We start from the raw sequence: 17,429 nt of genomic DNA on the forward strand, positions 1-17,429 counted from the left end.
AACTCTTTATTGAGTTAGTAACAGCAACGACCCCCAGCAAGGGGAAATCTTCTCAACTGACCTAGTGGAATGTGGAGTCCCTCAGATGCTGGGACTCCACATTCCAGGAGGCGATGTCAGTGAACATATTATGACAACAGTAACCAAGTTATGAATGAGATGTATTGCACACCAAGCCCATCAATACATAGACATTTAAATATAATAACTTCTAATATGATAAACTGTAACCTCTAACACTCACCATCCGGTCCCCCATCCCTAGTCTCACCCCCTCCCCTTCCACTTCTACTTCCTTATCTGCCTCCATACCAGGGTGCAGAGGATCCTGAGGCATAGACACCCCAAGCAACTGCTCCTGTAGAGCCATTGCCTGAACCACTGTGCCCCCTAAGGCCCCCATCCCCTCAATACAACTATTTTTTTCAGTGGTGCTACCTTTGGGATTCCCTCCTGAACCTGAAATAGCATCCCATGTTGCTTTTCCAGTAACAGTAATGCGATTCACTATTTTGCTGGCCACGTCTTCCAAATACGAATCAAGGGAGTGTTGCAAAAGATGGGGCTTAACCTTGGCATGCTCCTGGGCCGTTTGTAATTTGTTTCATTTTTTTGCCCTTTCTGTCAGCGCCCCCGGTCTCCGATCATCCCTTGCTTTTCTTTTCACCATGGTGGAAATGCACCTAAGAACAGTAAAATTGAGCCATTATAAAATTGATTAAAAAGAGTAAACAGAGCGCTAAGGCGTCAATGTCTAAATGGTGACTATGCAGTGGGACCTTCCGGCATGCGCCAGAGCATAAGAAACAAATGGTAATGGGTTGTTGGCCACAGAGGACCACAACCATCTGCGGGACAAATGCAGCCACCCGCCACCCTGGATTGATAGCTTAGTAAGGACTGTTCGGCTCCAAAGGCAGCCACAACACCCACGGTCACAGATGGCCACCGGCAGCCAGTCCTCAGGAAAAACCTCCATAGACCCAGAGAGGGGGGACAGGGAACGCCCGATGGCTCAAGGAGCAGCCTTAGTCTGTCCGTCTCCCCCTAACCCCACTCTCATAAACACAATACTTGAAACAGTCAGAAGCATTGGAGAGCGATAGATTTCAGCGGCAAATCAATAGTCAACCAGTAGCACAGCTCACAGGAGGGATTCTAGCTTGGCACACTCCTCCTTATCCAATTGCTGTAATAAGTAAATAGCCACTCAGTTGACTGGATGTAGAGTAGCAGGCAAAAGTGGAGGGCAGTGCAAATATATTCACGTACAGTTTTTCAACAGTCCAGCTTTCACTTACCCGCTTTCAGGTTACAGGTTTTCTGCACTCCACTATCATGCGGAAGTACCAAGTGCAGAGGGGTGAGGCAACCCGGGTTACCAAGGGAGGTCGGCCAATGACTTACTTGCAGACCTTGATGACTGGAGTAACCCCCTCCATGCCGCTCCACCACGAACCACCAATAACCACTTGTGCCTCCACTTCACCTCTGTGCAGCACTCTGCACTCGTGTTAGGGTTAAATGCTCCTCCTCCTCCACCTCACATGAGCATAGGCAGCAAAAACAGACTGGAAAGGCTGGCAGTCCCCCACCAATAATCATTTGTGCCTTGACTTCACCTCCGCGCCATGTTCCGCGCTTGTGTTAGGGTTAAATGCTCCTCCGCCTCAGGTGAGCATAGGCAGCAAAAACAGCAGTAAATGTGCTAATCATCTTCATACCCAGTTTATAAATGCTGGAGATTTCAACACCATTTTAAGCACCTCCCTAGGTAGATTCAGCAGAGTTGCTAGAGCTCTTTCATTCTCTGCACAGGAAATTTACAAGGGCGTGTATGATTTTGAGCTTTTAGACCCGTGGAGGACACTCCATCCAAGTGATGGGTAATATTCATATTACTCTTCAGTCCATGAAACGCAGTCACGGATTGAATGTATCTTATTCGGGACGGGACTGTTACATAGGTCTCGGGAGTGTATTCTGCTCCTCGGGACTCTATCAGAACACCCCCGCTTATTGTGGACATTTTTTCTTGAGAAGAATGTGATTGAGCAACTTCTCTGGCATTTTAAATTGCATGCACTGTCGGATGTAGCATTTAAAGGTGACATCAACATGGTCATTAACACCACTTTTTTAAAACTAATATCGGCTTGGTCCCCCTGAATATTTACTATCTTGGACACAGTCAAGGTTTATCTTCATGCTGCAAAGGCATAGAAAATGAAGGCCATAAGGAGGAGTTTGACGGAACTCGAGGTAGAGATTAGACAACTTGAGATTGAAATGGATCAGGTCCAGCAATAACATCCTGCTTCCATCCATAAAAGTTCAACTGGACCAATTCCACTCACTGGCAGATCAGGAGGTGAAATTAGTTTCTGCTCAGACACAGACCCGAAATATGGAGAGGACGGAAGACCTGCCGCTTAGTAGCCTTACTGTTGTGTTCTGAAAGAGCCATCACCTCTTTTGTTTTGCTGTAGACACTCGAGTGGGAGGGGTATGCCCAGACATGGGTTCCGTGACTGCTGGGCCGAGAGACCCAAGCTACTCCTCACTGATGAGGCCTAACAAGACCAAAACATGTTTGTGGATGCTTGTGGTCTCGTGCAGAAGGGATGTGACCTAGTAGTTCAGGCTAGCCTGCCCCTTTTGGGGTGGGACCAAGCCTGATTTGCATATGGTCTTTCCCCTTTTGTAATGGCTTGGCAGGCAAAGAACAATGGCCTGGAGGGTTGCCCAGAGCAATGCCAGTAGTTAACATTAATTCTAAACCTTCCAGCCATCACCTCCTTTTGTTTTGCATTTTGAACGGGCGCCTACCAACATAGCGACCATATTGAACGATGAAGGGACACTTATGTCAGATCTGAGTGACTTAGTGTATATATTTCATGCTTCTAGCAAGACACTGTATGCTAGGAAGAATACACAATTCCCTATGCAACTCAAAGTAAACCTATGCGATATGCCAATGTGCAAGTTAAATCAGAGCACCCTTTACTCTTAAATTCCCCAATCACGGAAAAGGATATAATTAATGCCATTGCAGCGCTACCCACCTCAAAAGTCCTTGTATCGGATGGTTTAACGGCTGTATTTGTTTAACAAATTTAGTCCTAACGTGTCCATGCACTTGTTGAAAGTCTGGCAAGAAGCTTTCCAGCAAGGCTCCCTCCCTCCTTCTATGGTGAAGCCATGATTACACTAATCCTGAAGCCCAGGAAAGACCCCACTAATTGTGCCTCCTATAGACCCATAGCACTACATGTGGTGGCATATATCTAGTTGGCAGATATGAACTCTTGTCAGGAAGTTCTGTGTATGAGGGGGCAGATAGAAAAAGGGGGAGGGTGGTGTAAGGAACTCATGGTGGCAACAGTAAAGACAGACACAAGTGATCACAGTTCAAGGGTGTTTATTAAACTGTATGCAGGTTGGAAAAATGCCTAATCTAAACCTAAATCTAAGATAGGAGCAAGCGTCGACCATCATACGAAAATAAGGCAGTCCTAGTGGCATTGTGTCAAATGAAAAAGGGCCTATACTAAGAAACCTATTGCCAAGCCTTCCAACTAATAGAAAAAGGTTGTGGGATAGTTTTCAAAAAAAGAAAGAAGTGTTCACAAATATTATGTCAGGATATGATAGCCTGGGTCTGCCCTTGCCCATGTTTTGCGCACGGGGTAAGGTGGGATCTTGGAGCACAGCACAGTCTCGAGCTCTCCCAGCATAAGACAACAGTTCTGTTTTAGCTTATCAGGAGCCTCGATGGCCAAGTCCCTTTGATCTTCAAAAAAGTCTCTTGCATTCTAGGGTGAGTAAAATAACAAACACAAAGTTACTTTTCAGGTACCAATCGCTTTCCACAAATCATATATACAGTCCCCTTTCAGTGGGTCTTGGGTGATGACTTCCACCCCGGGAACCCCCTCTTCTGGGCTTGGATCCTAAAACAGTTCCTATCGATATCAAGGCCTTCAGTGGTTGAGTCTCCTGTTTCAGAGGGCCTGATAGGTTTACAAAAATGACTAACAAACGCAAAGTTCTGCTCTACGTATTCCTCAGGGGATGGCTTCACCCCTGGGTCCCCCTCTTCCGGGCGCAGACCCCTCATTGCTTTCAGTCTCCCTCTAATGGGGGCACTATGGCTTATTTTTCGAGTGATGTCTTCACCCCTGGGTCCCGCTCTTCCGGGCGCAGACCCCTCTTTGTTTTCAGCCTCCCTCATTATGGATTTCTCTCGGTTCCCAAATCTTAATGTCTTTTCTACCAGGTTCACGTTTGTCAAAGCACTGTTTTTTGGAACTTTAGACTTTGTCCCCTCTTAGTCAGCATCACTCTTCCGGGTTCACTCTGACCAACTTCACATTCACATTTACTTTCAATGTTTGCAGGATTTCTCCAGCATGGGGTCTGGCATGGATTCACATGCTCATCAATATTCCCCGTCGTCAGGCTGGGAATCCTCATTAAAGAAAAAATCGGTTTCAGTTTCACTTCTGAACTGTCTTTCTACTAGTAACCAATCACTGGTCTCTGGGTCATACTGCCCCCAACCAATGACTGCCCTCTACCTAAGCCCCTCCTCTGGCAGCCATATTCAGATTTTTACAGCACTTTCAAGAGTCCTCGTGCGATAGCTCTCGAGCTTTTACTGCACCAATTCTACTTCCGATCAACAGGGACCCGTTTCGGAATTTTCTACGCCCCTCAAGGGTGAATTTTTATCGAGTTTTCACTTCTCAGAGGATTCCGGAAGACCTTTGAGGCCTACACCGCGTGGTCATGGCCCAGGACAAGGGAAACACGCCTCCAGGACCCAGGCTGTTCAGAAGCTGCCCTGGATGCGGACTCCAGAATGTCTTCAAGGAAGATGAGCACTCCCAGTGCCTCTACTGCCATTACAACGACAAATCGCACGTGGAGAAGGACTGTGCGTTTTGTAAGAACATGTCAGAACGGACAATGAGGGATCGTCGTACCCGACTTGCCAACTGGCTGGAGGGAAAAGCCCCGGTTGATCCCGACGGCGACAGCCGAGGGGGAGCGAGGCAGCGACCCTAACCACAAGGTGAAGGCCTCGGGTGCGTCCAAAGTCGCAAAGACCCTGATTCACCCGGCTAAGGCCTCGATCAAAGGAGTCGTGGTGGCCCTGGCGAAGCCTGTGGAGGCTAACCCAGTAGAGACAACATCCAGGCCTAGAGTTTCCCTGCCACCCCAGAGGGAATCCTCTTTTCAGCCTATCGATAAGACCCCCGTGAAGCCCCAGGTGGAGAAAGAGGGGGGGCCCGGTAGCCATAACAGACACAGATACCACCTCTGAAGATGAGCTTGCTGGTGTCACAAAGATCCTGGACAAGAGGTTTGAGGAAGTCCGGTCCTACGGGAAGGATCCCGATGAGGCGGACGTAGAAAGCGACGGTGGAGCCGACGAGGAGCCGCAGACCGTGGAGGAGACGGAGGACCCTACTCCCCAGTCGTCACTCCCGTCGCAACTGGTGCCTATGCCACAGGACAACTCAGGAGCAATCTTGATGGCTATCCAGGCCCTGTGTACGGAGATAAGGACAAGATTGCCCTTAACCCCAGGGGATGATCCAGCAGCGCCTGGACCGGCGGGAAGCCCACCGAACAAGCAGAGGTGAATCCATCCTCCCCCCCTCCCCCCTTCTTTCCAGCCTTCACCTCCTTCCCCTCCACCGAGGGATGAGACGGGAATGGAGACAGCAACGACGGGGACGGACGACGAAGGTGGTGACGATGGGATGGATCTCCCATCACCTCCTGCCCGGGCCTCCCCTCCCAACGAAATTGGCTCTTTCCACGCCATGATCGCCAGGGCTTCGAAGCTCTTCCAACTTTCTACCGAAGAACAGAAGAAGGAGGGCTTCCTCTACCAGCGACGGGAGGCCAAGAGGAAGACCGTCCTCTCAGTACCGTTACTAGACAACATCTGGGACAAAGGACTGTTGCTACTCAAGAACCCGTCCACGGCCCCTGCGAAGAGGGACCATTATGAGAAGTAGTACCGGGTCCCAGATTCCACCCGATCTGCCTCAGAGCTCAGCCGTCCTCGGATTCGGTGGTCTGGGCATCGGCCAAGAAGAAATCGGCAGCGGCAACGGGATCAGCTTCCACTTCCCCACCAGACGGCGAGTGGAAGAAGCTGGATGCCATGGGGCGACGAGTCATCTCGTCGGCGGCGGTGACGACCATCAAAGCGGCCAAAGCCCTCTCGATCGTGGGGCACTATGACAGGAAGCTGTGGTTCAAGATCGCTCCCCTCCTGGACTTCCTTCCAGACGACAAGAGGGCAGAAGCCCTTGAAATCCTGCAGAAAGGTGAGGTGGCTTCGGACCACGCCATCACGGTGGCCACAGTCATTGCCGACACCGGCTTTCGCAAGATGGGCAACAGCATTTGCCTTCATCGGCACAGTTGGCTTAAGGCCACCGATTTCCATCAGGACGTGCAGACCAGGGTACTGGACATGCCCTTCGACGGGAAGAACCTGTTTGGCAAGGCAGTGGACGAGTCCCTGCAGGCCATCAAAGCGGACACCGAGACGGCCCAGGCCTTGGATTCTCTCCAACAACGACGGCCGCCCTTTCGGACCTCCGGAGGCAAGTCTCAAGGTGCCTCCAAAGGATTTGGTGGTGGTTCCTCGTCGTACCGCCAAGCGGCCCATTCATCGTCACAGGAGGCCTACAGAGGCCGCGGCAAGGCCGGAGGATGTCGTCGTCACCAGGGAGGCTTAGGCGCCAAGCCTCGGCGAAGCAGGATTGAACCGGCCGCGGCATCGGGCCCCCACTGAAGGACCCCAGTGGGAGGCCGGCTGGTGAAATTCGTCAGCGTGTGGGAGTCCATCTCCACCGACCGTTGGGTGCTGGACGCGTTAGGCCGCGGGCACACTCTGGAATTCCAAAGAAAGTGTCTCGCTCTACCACCTGTGGCCAGGAAGGAAAACCACGTCCCACAGCTACTTCTGGAGGTACGAGCAATGCTGAAAAAGGGCGCGATAGAACTCGTCCCGAAGAAGCTCCGGAGTGTACACGCGGTACTTCCTCGTCCGAAAGAAGACCAGCGGTTGGCGACCCATCCTGGACCTTCGTCCTCTAAACAAATACATCAAGTTCCACAAATTCCGGATGGTCACCCTCCAGCACGTGCTGGGACAGCTGGAGGAAGGCGACTTCCTATTGTCGCTGGACTTGGAGGATGCCTACTTCCACATCCCCAAAGGACATCGAAAGTTCCTACGATTCGTGGTCCAAGGACGACACTATCAGTTCAAGGCCCTTCCCTTCGGATTGAAGTCGGCACCCATGGTCTTCACCAAGTGCCTGGCACCGGTGGTGACGCGGCTGCGCCTGCAGGAGATCCACGTTTACCCTTACCTGGACGATTGGCTCATCCGAAGCAAAGTCAAGGAAACTCGCCGTCGATCACACAGCGAAGCATGTCCAACTGCTCACGGATCTGGGATTCTCGATCAACTTTGCAAAACCCCACTTGGTACTGTCGCAAGACACCCTGTTCCTGGGAGCCAGACTTGACACAGTGGCACGATTGGCTTTGCGGTCGGAGGAAAGGACGAAGGCCATCTTGGGCAAGGTACAACGGCTGTTGACCATGGACGTGGCTAGGGTGAGCTCCATCAAGTCCCTACTCTGCATGATGTCATTGTGCATCTACCAGGTGCGCCTATGCAAGTTGCGGATGCGACCACTGCAGGAGTTCCTCGACGCCTGTTGGATGCAAGCGGCGGGCAGCTTCAAAGACAGGATCTCACTCGGCGAGACTTTCCGCCAAGTGATCCGGTGGTGGGGCACCCGCACGCATCTAGCGGGGGGGCATGGACTTCCAGACCCCGGCACATCAGGAAACTGTGACGACGGACGCCTCCCTGGAAGGATGGGGAGCGCACACCGGAGATCTCCACGCAAGAGGCCTTTGGCTCCTGGAGGAGAGGTCACTACAAATCAACGTCCTGGAGCTCCGAGTCGTGTTCTGGGCCCTCAGGTCATTCCTTCCGTCCCTCAAGGGCAAGGTGGTAAGGGTCTTCACTGACAACACCACCACAATGTTCTACATCAGGAAGCAGGATCTGTGGCACTGGGCCGTTGCCCAAGGGATGTTCCTGGTACCTTTCCATCTGGCAGGAATAAAGAAAACCATTGCCGACTCACTCAGCAGGGAGCTGCGCTCGTGCCACGAGTGGGAGCTTCGGCAGGATCAAGTGGATCTCCTATTCCGACGATGGGGCAATCCCCAGATCGACCTATTCATGACGGCGACGAATGCCAAGTACCGGAGGTTCGCCAGCAGGTTTCCCCAGCCAGGGAGCATGGGTGATGCCTTCTCATTCCCCTGGGACGGCCTGTTCCTGAATGCGTTACCTCCGTTGCTGTTGCGACTCATCAGTCAACTCAGATGGTCCCGGTGCAGGATGATCCTCGTCGCACGGGCATGGCCAAGGCAGATCTGGTTCCCGGATCTTCTGGACATGTCAGCGTCCCCCCGGTCAAACTACCGACGGAAGTGGATCTTCTCGCCAGGGAAGGGGGCACCATCCTCCATCACGACCCAGGATCTCTGAACCTGCAGGCCTGGCTCCTGCAGCACTAGAGTTCGGAGGGTACAATAACCTGGCCGACTGCAAGGAGGTGCTTGCAAAGGCCAGGGCGTCCTCCACTCTCAAGTGCTATGGACACAAATGGAAGAGGTTCTCTGTCTGGTGCCATGCACAGAAGATTAACCCTCTGCGGATTACGGCCCCTCAAGTGCTGCCGTACTTGCTATCGCTGGCCAAGGCGGGGCTGGCACATGCCTCCATCAAGATCCATCTGGCGGCTATCTCCCGCTACACCAGATCTCCGGGGCGGTCATCTCTGTGGTCTCATCGCCTGTTGAAGGAGTTAATGAAAGGACTGTTCCGGTCATTCCTGCCGGTGAAGGCCCCGGCCCCGGAGCTCAATGTGGTGCTGACCAGGCTCATGGGGCCGCCATTCGAGCCTCTGCATTCGGCACCGTTGAAGTTCCTGTCGTGGAAGACAGCGTTTCTCGTGGCCATCACCTCTGCACGACAAGTGGGAGAGATCCAGGCCCTCTCCTGTAAACCTCCATACCTGACATTTCACGAGATGAGGGTAGTGCTGAGGATGCACCCCTCCTTCATGCCCAAGGTGCTGTCGGACTTCCATCTCAACGAGCCTTTGGTATTACCTGTTTTCTTCCCGTCTCCTTCGTCGCCGGCTGAGAGGACTTTGCACTTGCTGGATGTGGCTAGAGCGCTGAAGTTCTACGTGGACCGCACAAAGAGTCTTCGGAAGACATCACAGCTGTTTGTGAACTTTGGACCTGTGAACCAAGGGAAGGCTCTCTCGAAGGCTTCCATTTCCAGATTGCTCTCTGGCTGCATCATGGACTGTCACCGGTTGGCAAACCGACCGTTGGCCGGCCGTCCGAGAGCCCCTTCAACCAGAGGGATTGCTGATACCATGGCGTTCCTGTCTGGTGTGCCCCTGCTGGACAACTGCAGGGCTGCTACGTGGAGGTCGACGCACACCTTCACGAGATTCTACTGCGTCAACCGGGATTCCAGGGAGGAGTTCTGAGTCGGCCAGGCAGTGCTGCACAACCTGTTCGCCTGAAGGTGAGCCTGGTGAGGAGGTAAGAGATGCTTAATGTTGAGTAGTTGAAATGCTTAATGTTGAGCCTTGCCACCTCCCGTGGTTGTTCATGTGTGTACTGCTATGTATTCTTGTATTCATGAGCATGTGAATCCATGCCAGACCCCATGCTGGAGAAGGAACAAGTTAACTGTTGTTCTCCAGCATGGGTCTAGCATGGATTCACATGTGAACCCTCCCTCCAACCCCTCTGCGGCTCTTCTCTTGGTCCTACTGCCACTTTACGTGCTACCAAATCTGAAGATGGCTACCAGAGGAGGGGCTTAGGTAGAGGGCAGTCATTGGTTGGGGGCAGTATGACCCAGAGACCAGTGATTGGGGACTAGTAGAAGGACAGTTCAGAAACACAACTGAAACTGATTTTTTCTTTACAGGAGGATTCCCAGCCCGACAACAGGGAACATTCATGAGCATGTGAATCCATCCCAGACCCATGCTGGAGAACAACACTTACAGGTAAGTAACTTGTTCCTTACTTCCCTTGCTTTCTTATAGTTCGTAGGTCAAAGGCTTTCGACTGTACAGGGATTTTGCTTGACCTCCTGTATGACCACTTTGAGCTATCTCGACGGCTCTCCTACGGCCTTCTGGTATCTGTAGTTTCACTCGGGGATGAATCAGAGTCGACCAGAGTTTCTCGAAGCAGCACCCACATGGTGCTGGTCTCCCCTTTACAATTTTTCTTTGAACTTCTTTTACTTTGCCACTTTGCAATTTTCATTCCCCACAGCCCGATTCTTATCAGTTTTCCCTTCGACTCACTGGCTGTGGTGAACCGCTTGGTTTTCTTCACAACTGGAGTCAAGGCCGGTACCATGGTAGCAGGAGTCTCCCTCGATCCAGTTTATCAGCATCAATACGCTCGGTGAACCTTTGACATCTGCTGCAGGACACTTGGGCTATTGTCCTCGGTTTTACGATTCCTTTTGCAGAGGTTTCGCTGGGTTTTGTCAAGAAGGGCAAGGTCGTGTCTCTCCTCGTCTGCCTCTCGATGTTTGTCGCCTTTCTCCTCCTCTTGAACTGCCTGGTCTTGATAGCTGTCTCATTGTGCGGTCTGCCTCGCTCGTACTGTGCTCTTTATGCTCTCTTGCTCTGCTTTTTATCCCTCTGGGGAAGGGAAAGGGCCGTCAGGTGTGTGTGATTCTGATAAGTTGCCCGACTTTGCCTGACCCTGGTATTGGGACAAGTCAGGTAAACGGCTCTGGTGTTAGTCCATTGTCTTTCATGTTGTGCGAGGTGTTCGTGTCGGAAAAGGGGGGGCAGTGTTTTTGAATGTCCTACGAAAGAGGATGGGGAAAAGGTGTTGAAGGAAGGAGGATACCACGTCTCACCCATCAGTGTCCCACTCCCACTCCCCGAGGACACCCCATCCCGGTGATCCTCCCTCACTAGTCCACCCACAGGATCCAATAGCAATGGCCATGTCCTGGCCACCTGGACGACAGATCTCTGGGATTTAGCCAGGGTGACACCTTCAGGTTTCTCACAGCAGTTAAACAGGCATAGGGTGCAAACTTTAATCGCCCACTGAGTGACTACTGTATGTTTTTTATGTTGAAGGGAAAGTGTGAAAGGGAATTGTATCTGAGCAATCACAAACAATGGAGGCTCTGCCAAAACTAGGGTGAGTTGGCAGTTAGTTGACCAGTTGTCCCACTGAGCTTGATCATAACCCTGGGGAGTGGCTTCCTCTGAGGGTTTGACAACTGAGAACTAGGTCTGCCTCCCATCAGTCTTCAGCTACAACCCAAAGAGACTTGTTTTTGGGACACTGGGAATGCTAGGATCCCTCGCTGATTGTTTCAATGTGTCCCTCCTCAGCACACGAGGGAAGTGGCTACATCCCCCATGCACAGCCCCCACCCACTCACACAAATACTAGAGCAGCGTCGTCTGATTCTAGAATAGGTCTCTGAAGTACAGGCAAGTCCCAGTTCGGTCCAGAACCTTGCTACGACCAACCTCAGCAAGATCTTCTACCCCATGAGGCAGACGGGCAGCTGTAAGCCTGGTCTGCCGCAGGGCGTCCCTCTGTATCTGGTGGGTGATAGGGCACCGCTGTCACACTAGTTCAGGGAAGCCTTTCAGAAACTGCCCTGTACTGGTGCAGCAGCAACGTCCTATTTAAATGAAAAGCTCCAAGCTGCTGCGTATGAGCGGAGAGCTTATCACTTAAATAGTGCGCTGCTGCCATACCTGCATGGGCAGTCTTTCAAAGGCTGTCCTATTCTGGTGTAGCAGCAGTGCCCTATTGAAATGAAAAAAGTCTTGCCCCCGTGCTGGAGCACCCAGAAGAAGGGACATTTGTTTTTATGAGGAGCAAATCGTAATATATTTTTCAGTTTTTCAAGGATGGGCTGCAGGGGCCACAGCTCTTCCATTGTTTAGAATGGTAGGTATGTGCAGTGCATGTAACGGACAAATCAGAGCAGGCATATTAACCCTTTCTGCAATCTAACTGGGAATGGGAAATTTGGACCCGTAGGATACAAGTATATATCTGTAACAGATACCCCTGGCTATATTACAGGGACTCAAACTTACTTTTATCTCTTATCTGATTCATTTTTTATTTGACTTTTTATTTTAGTTGAATTATTTGAGTACGGATTACATTTGAATTTTTAAGTTTTGGCTCCATGAGATGGTGGTTTAGTTCCCCTCTGCATGTGAGCCAAAATGAATGCCCTAAATGATGACTAGGAGATAAGGCGTCAGGTTCAGTTCTTAGCTCTTTGCTTCTGGACTCCTTTGCTGGGAAGAGGTAAGGCCTGTCCTTTCAGGTAGCCACCATGCAACCCGATTACAGGATAACAGGTAAGCACTACGGCTACGCCGGGAGCCAGGTCCCAGGGGGAAAAAACCTTGAGGGGGAAAAAAAACAAGGTGCTGAGAAGACGTTCCAGGTAAATTTGTTATTCTGGGAATTTGTCTTTACAGGAACCAGGAACAAGTAGAAAACACAAGGTCGCAAGGCAAACTAGCGTTCCGCAATACAAAACAATTGCAATGCGAGAAGCCTTCTGAATTACCTCTATTTCTGGGTATCGGATGTTGCCGAGCACGTGAACGCGATGATGTCACCGTGTGGCAAGAGCGTCTGGGAGCCATCTTAGATCGGGACGCAATTTGAAAGCATTTCCAAAATGAAACCTGATCAAGTGGGCGAAAGCATGGCATAAGGGTTGGCAGAGGCAGATATAGAGTCTTGCTTTTGTTTGGCTGAACTGTTTTTTGTCTTGGTTATCTGCAGTTAAAAGGTTTTGCGTTTTGTAATATTCATATTACCAAATGTTTTTTAGGATCAGACAGCAGGTGACCATTGCCAAACATAGTTGGCCATTGCTGACTTTCGCCAGCGTCCAAACCAACCACAGTTGCCTATCCCCAAGTCAATCATTGCCAACCATGGCCCACCATCCCCAATCATAGCTAACCATTGCCAAGCATAGCCAATCATGGTCAAGTCTTGCCGATCATGGACAGCGATTGTGGACCATGGCCGACTATAGCCATCTGTTGAGCCAGTAAGGTTGTTCTGTGGGTTGTGCCCACCACAGAGATCTGAGGAACACCTCTAGACTGCACCTTTTATACTTTCAGGGTCTATCAAAGACCTTGAAATTATATGAGGTTAATGGTCAAGGTGTATTATTGAAGTGGCAAGAGTGCATTTAGTTTATGGAGGGTGTTTTGTCAAAGATTGTGTGAGAGAGACAGGTAGCGAGAGATAAAGACACTCGCTTACCAATCCAGCACCCTATATGGCATCCAGAAAATCATCATGGAAGGGATACACACATGTTATAAATATAATCCCCACCTATGGAACGCCACCAATCACTGCAGCACCCTTGAACGGCATTAATAAGCATGCCAATTAATCTGTTTTTACATACTGCCTGCGCCTGCTGTATGCATCTCCTTCTTAACCTATGTATGATATACACAGCCTATAAGATAGCTAGACTGGTAATATTGCTGTGGAGAGGATTAATACACTTGCTACCATGATCTCCATGTGAGCAGGAGTAGGTACAATTTTTATTTTATTTATTTCAAATATTTTCATGGTGAAACATATTCTAATGAGGCCTCACAGCATTGGCAGCTTCCACGGCCGCAAGGTTGATGAAATAGGAACAGTTCTACTTTCTAAGAGTATCATCTGGTATGGAAGACTTTGCTAAACAAGGGGATTACACCAAGAACTGCACTAGAAGCAGCGAACATGCTTTAACAAGCTTGTGGCAGTGGGGTCTGAAAGGGAAGGCTGTATCAATCCTACTCACTGACAAATAATCCGGCAGGGCTTCTGTATTGATCTGCACAAAAGAGGAATACATCAGTACAGTACTCCACTCATGCACATCTTCTGAACTAAGGACGTGAGACCAAAGGACATGCAAGAGAGAAGAGGTGGCACTTTGCAGAAGAACATCATCTCACTTATCTCCTGACTCAGGGTCTGAGCCCAGGCCATTGTAAAAGGGAGGCAACGTAATGCGTGCCTGATGCACCCATGCACCAAAGCATTATCCTACTTGTGTTCGGAATTTAGGGCTTCTTACCTGCAGATGCTGTAAGGGGTGAGAAGCACAACATGTATGCCTACTGTGTTGATGTTTCTGCACAGCATACTGTGTTGCCCACATCGCTCTGCCCCACGCCACAAGGGCACGCCGTTCGTGGTCGAGGAGGCGTCTGAGGGTCTCGCAGGGCGCAGAGCGGCAGGCAGAGAGGTTGCTCCCATGGGGCTCTCATGCTTGTGGAGTGAACTGCACTATGCACACCAGCCGGGTGTGATAGCAGCATAGGTACTTTATGAAGAATAATACTGTATCTTGTTAACAATAACAAGACTATGGGCCTCATTACGGGTCTGGCGGTAACCCTGTCGGTAAAACCGGTGGGTTGCCGCCAGACCAGACAAAAATTACTAGCACCTGATTTCCCAGTAAACCAAGGTATTACAACCCCGGTGGCCGGGAAGTCAGGCGCCGGTAATTCTGTTTGTCCCCATTCCCAATGAGTCCAATAGGACTCAATGGGAATGGGGACCAAGGAAGCAACGTCCCCATTAAAGGCATGGTCTAGTAAAAAAATTTATTTAAAAAATAGATAGGCAACATTAAAAAAAAAAATACTAGCATTCTCTTTTTTAAAACTTCCTATGTAACATTTTGAGCTATTCAAGCTCAAAATTCGCAAAAGCAAGCACATGGGCGCATCCATTTTGTGAAATGGATGCCCTCCTGTGCTGGCTTTTGCTTTTGCGGCACTAATGAAGGAAAAGCCAGCCAGCTGTAGTAAACAAAAGCTACCGTTGGGTGGCTTTCCCTTCATTAGTGCTGTACGAGGAGGACGGGGACCGGAGACCAGAGCAGGAAAGCTGCAGCTGAATCTCGGTAAGTGCTATTTATTTAAAAAAAAAAATAAGCACTAGCTGCGTTTTTTTTTCTAAGTTTTCCGGGCTGGAGGAGACCGGAAAACTTAGAAATAAAACCGCAGCTTTAAAAACGTTATATTTATGTTTGCGGTCGCTTTTGAAGCGATCGCAAACATAAATACAACGTTATTGTGTTGGAAAACGCTGCGGTTTTTCTTTCCAAGTTTCTCAGGCTCCTCCGGGTCAGAGACCCAAAGTGAAAGCCACAGCAGGCAGAAACACAACGCGGTTGTGTTTACATGCCGCGTAGTGTTTCAGCCTACAGCTGATTTCCCATTTGGGGCTCTCGGGCTCCCCTTGGGGAGCCCGAGAGCCCCAAATGGGAAAGCAGATTCAGGCAGAAACAACGCGGTTGTTTTCCGCAATGCTGCGTTGTTTCTGCCGAAATCTGCTTTCCCATTTGGGGCTCTCGGGCTCCCTGTGGAGCCCGAGAGCCCCAAATGGGAAAGCAGATTCAGGCAGAAACAGCGCGGTTGTGTTGGAAAGCGCTGCAGTTTTTCTTTCCGAGTTTCTCAGGCTCCTCCGAGCCGGAGGAGCCTGAGAAACTTGGAAAGAAAAACCGCAGCGTTTTCCAACACAATAACATTGTATTTATGTTTGCGGTCGCTTCAAAAGCGACCGCAAACATAAATACAACGTTTTTAAAGCTGCGGTTTTATTTCTAAGTTTTCCGGGCTCCTCCAGCCCGGAAAACTTAGAAAACAAAACGCAGCTAGTGCTTATTTTTTTAAACAAAAATAAATAGCACTTACCGAGATTCAGCTGCAGCTTTCCTGCTCTGTTCTCCGGTCCCCGTCCTCCGCGTACAGCACTAATGAAGGGAAAGCCACCCAGTGGTAGCTTTTGTTTACTACAGCTGGCTGGCTTTTCCTTCATTAGTGCTGCAAAAGCAAAAGCCAGCACAGGAGGGCATCCATTTCACAAAATGGATGCGCCCATGTGCTTGCTTTTGCGAATTTTGAGCTTGAATAGCTCAAAATTTTACATAGGAAGTTTTAAAAAAAGAGAACGCTAGTATTTTTTTTTTTATGTTGCCTATCTATTTTTTAAATAACATTTTTTACTAGACCATGCCTTTTAATAACGGTTTTGGTGCTTCCGTGAAACTGTGCGGGCGGGACGGCAGCTGCCCGCAGAGTCGTACTGTGCCGGTCCGGTAACAACAGTGTTGGTAGGCTTACCGGCACCACTGTTACCGGGCCGGCACAGTCGTAAGTCAACTTTATGTGTAGAAATGCTCATTTCTACACCTATCTCTCAGGCATATTACCTCCATGTTCCTCTTCCTTGTCCCAGTACCTACTTTTAAGGTATCAGCCTCTTTGACAGAAACCCTTCAGGTGTTGTCATGTGAGGAGGGTCACCCAACTTGCAGACTTAATTGCGGCTGTAACACGCTACTGGTGTAATAAAAATGCTGAAGCCAGGTCTGCATTCAGCCACTTAATTTATAAGCACTCTTTGTTTATTTCATTGACGTGCTGTTAAGCACAAGCATTGGCAAAGCCAACAGTTTTGGCTTGTGTATAATATTAGGAACTTGCCGGGCACTACTTAGATGCCCCGGTACTGCCACCATTTTGCACCTGCAACTACCAATGGGCAGTTAATACCAATATGACTGTGCCTGACAAGTGCCTTTGCCATGCCTACAAAAAAGCCCAAACTGTTAGCATTGCTAATGCTTGTTGTATCAGTGTGCTGCATCTTGTCGATGTTCCTGTTGCTGTCTGTCACAAACACACCTTGTACCCACCAACATTCCTTATGTATTGCTGTTTGTGGTTGTTTTTATTAGTGCCTCTTTGATGGAAAATTGTATTTGAAAGGTTGCATTTCTTCATTTATGTAAGGAATCTGTGGCGGTATATGATGAGGATGTAGCACTTTGTTGAAATTACTGTTCACGCTCTTTCTTGAATATAACATTTTGACAAAAAAAGTGTAGAACCTAATGGAGGAAGTCTTATGTGGTATGTTAAAGCCCTTCATTCAGTAGGATGGATGAAACGCACAAGGGTGGTTCATGAACTCATAGATGTGGCACCAGGGACTGTAAAGCTTCATATCTTGATCGGATGGAGAACACCTGGACACAGTGGCGTACCGAGCAAGGGCTGAGGGGGCACACTGCCACCCCACAGGCTCTTTTGAGAGCTTGACCGGGACTTTCGTCAGTGGCCACCTCTCTTGTTCAGCACCTCAATGAAGGTGCCCCAACGGGAAAGTTGTGCCCTTGGCAGGACAATGTGTGCGGAGTAATTCCTGCTCAGCACAGT

The 17,429-nt window shown here is 49.8% G+C and overlaps 1 protein-coding gene across 8 annotated transcripts in view; it reads left to right on the forward strand.

Annotated features, from left to right (window-relative positions):
- IKBKG (inhibitor of nuclear factor kappa B kinase regulatory subunit gamma) overlaps positions 1-17,429 on the forward strand; it is a 1,113,418-nt gene that overhangs the window by 14,606 nt on the left and 1,081,383 nt on the right. The window lies entirely within an intron of this gene.

The sequence above is a fragment of the Ambystoma mexicanum genome, chromosome 2p (genome assembly GCF_040938575.1).
Source record: "Ambystoma mexicanum isolate Mex_15411 chromosome 2p, UKY_AmexF1_1, whole genome shotgun sequence".
In the NCBI taxonomy this organism is placed as follows: Eukaryota; Metazoa; Chordata; class Amphibia; order Caudata; family Ambystomatidae; genus Ambystoma; species Ambystoma mexicanum.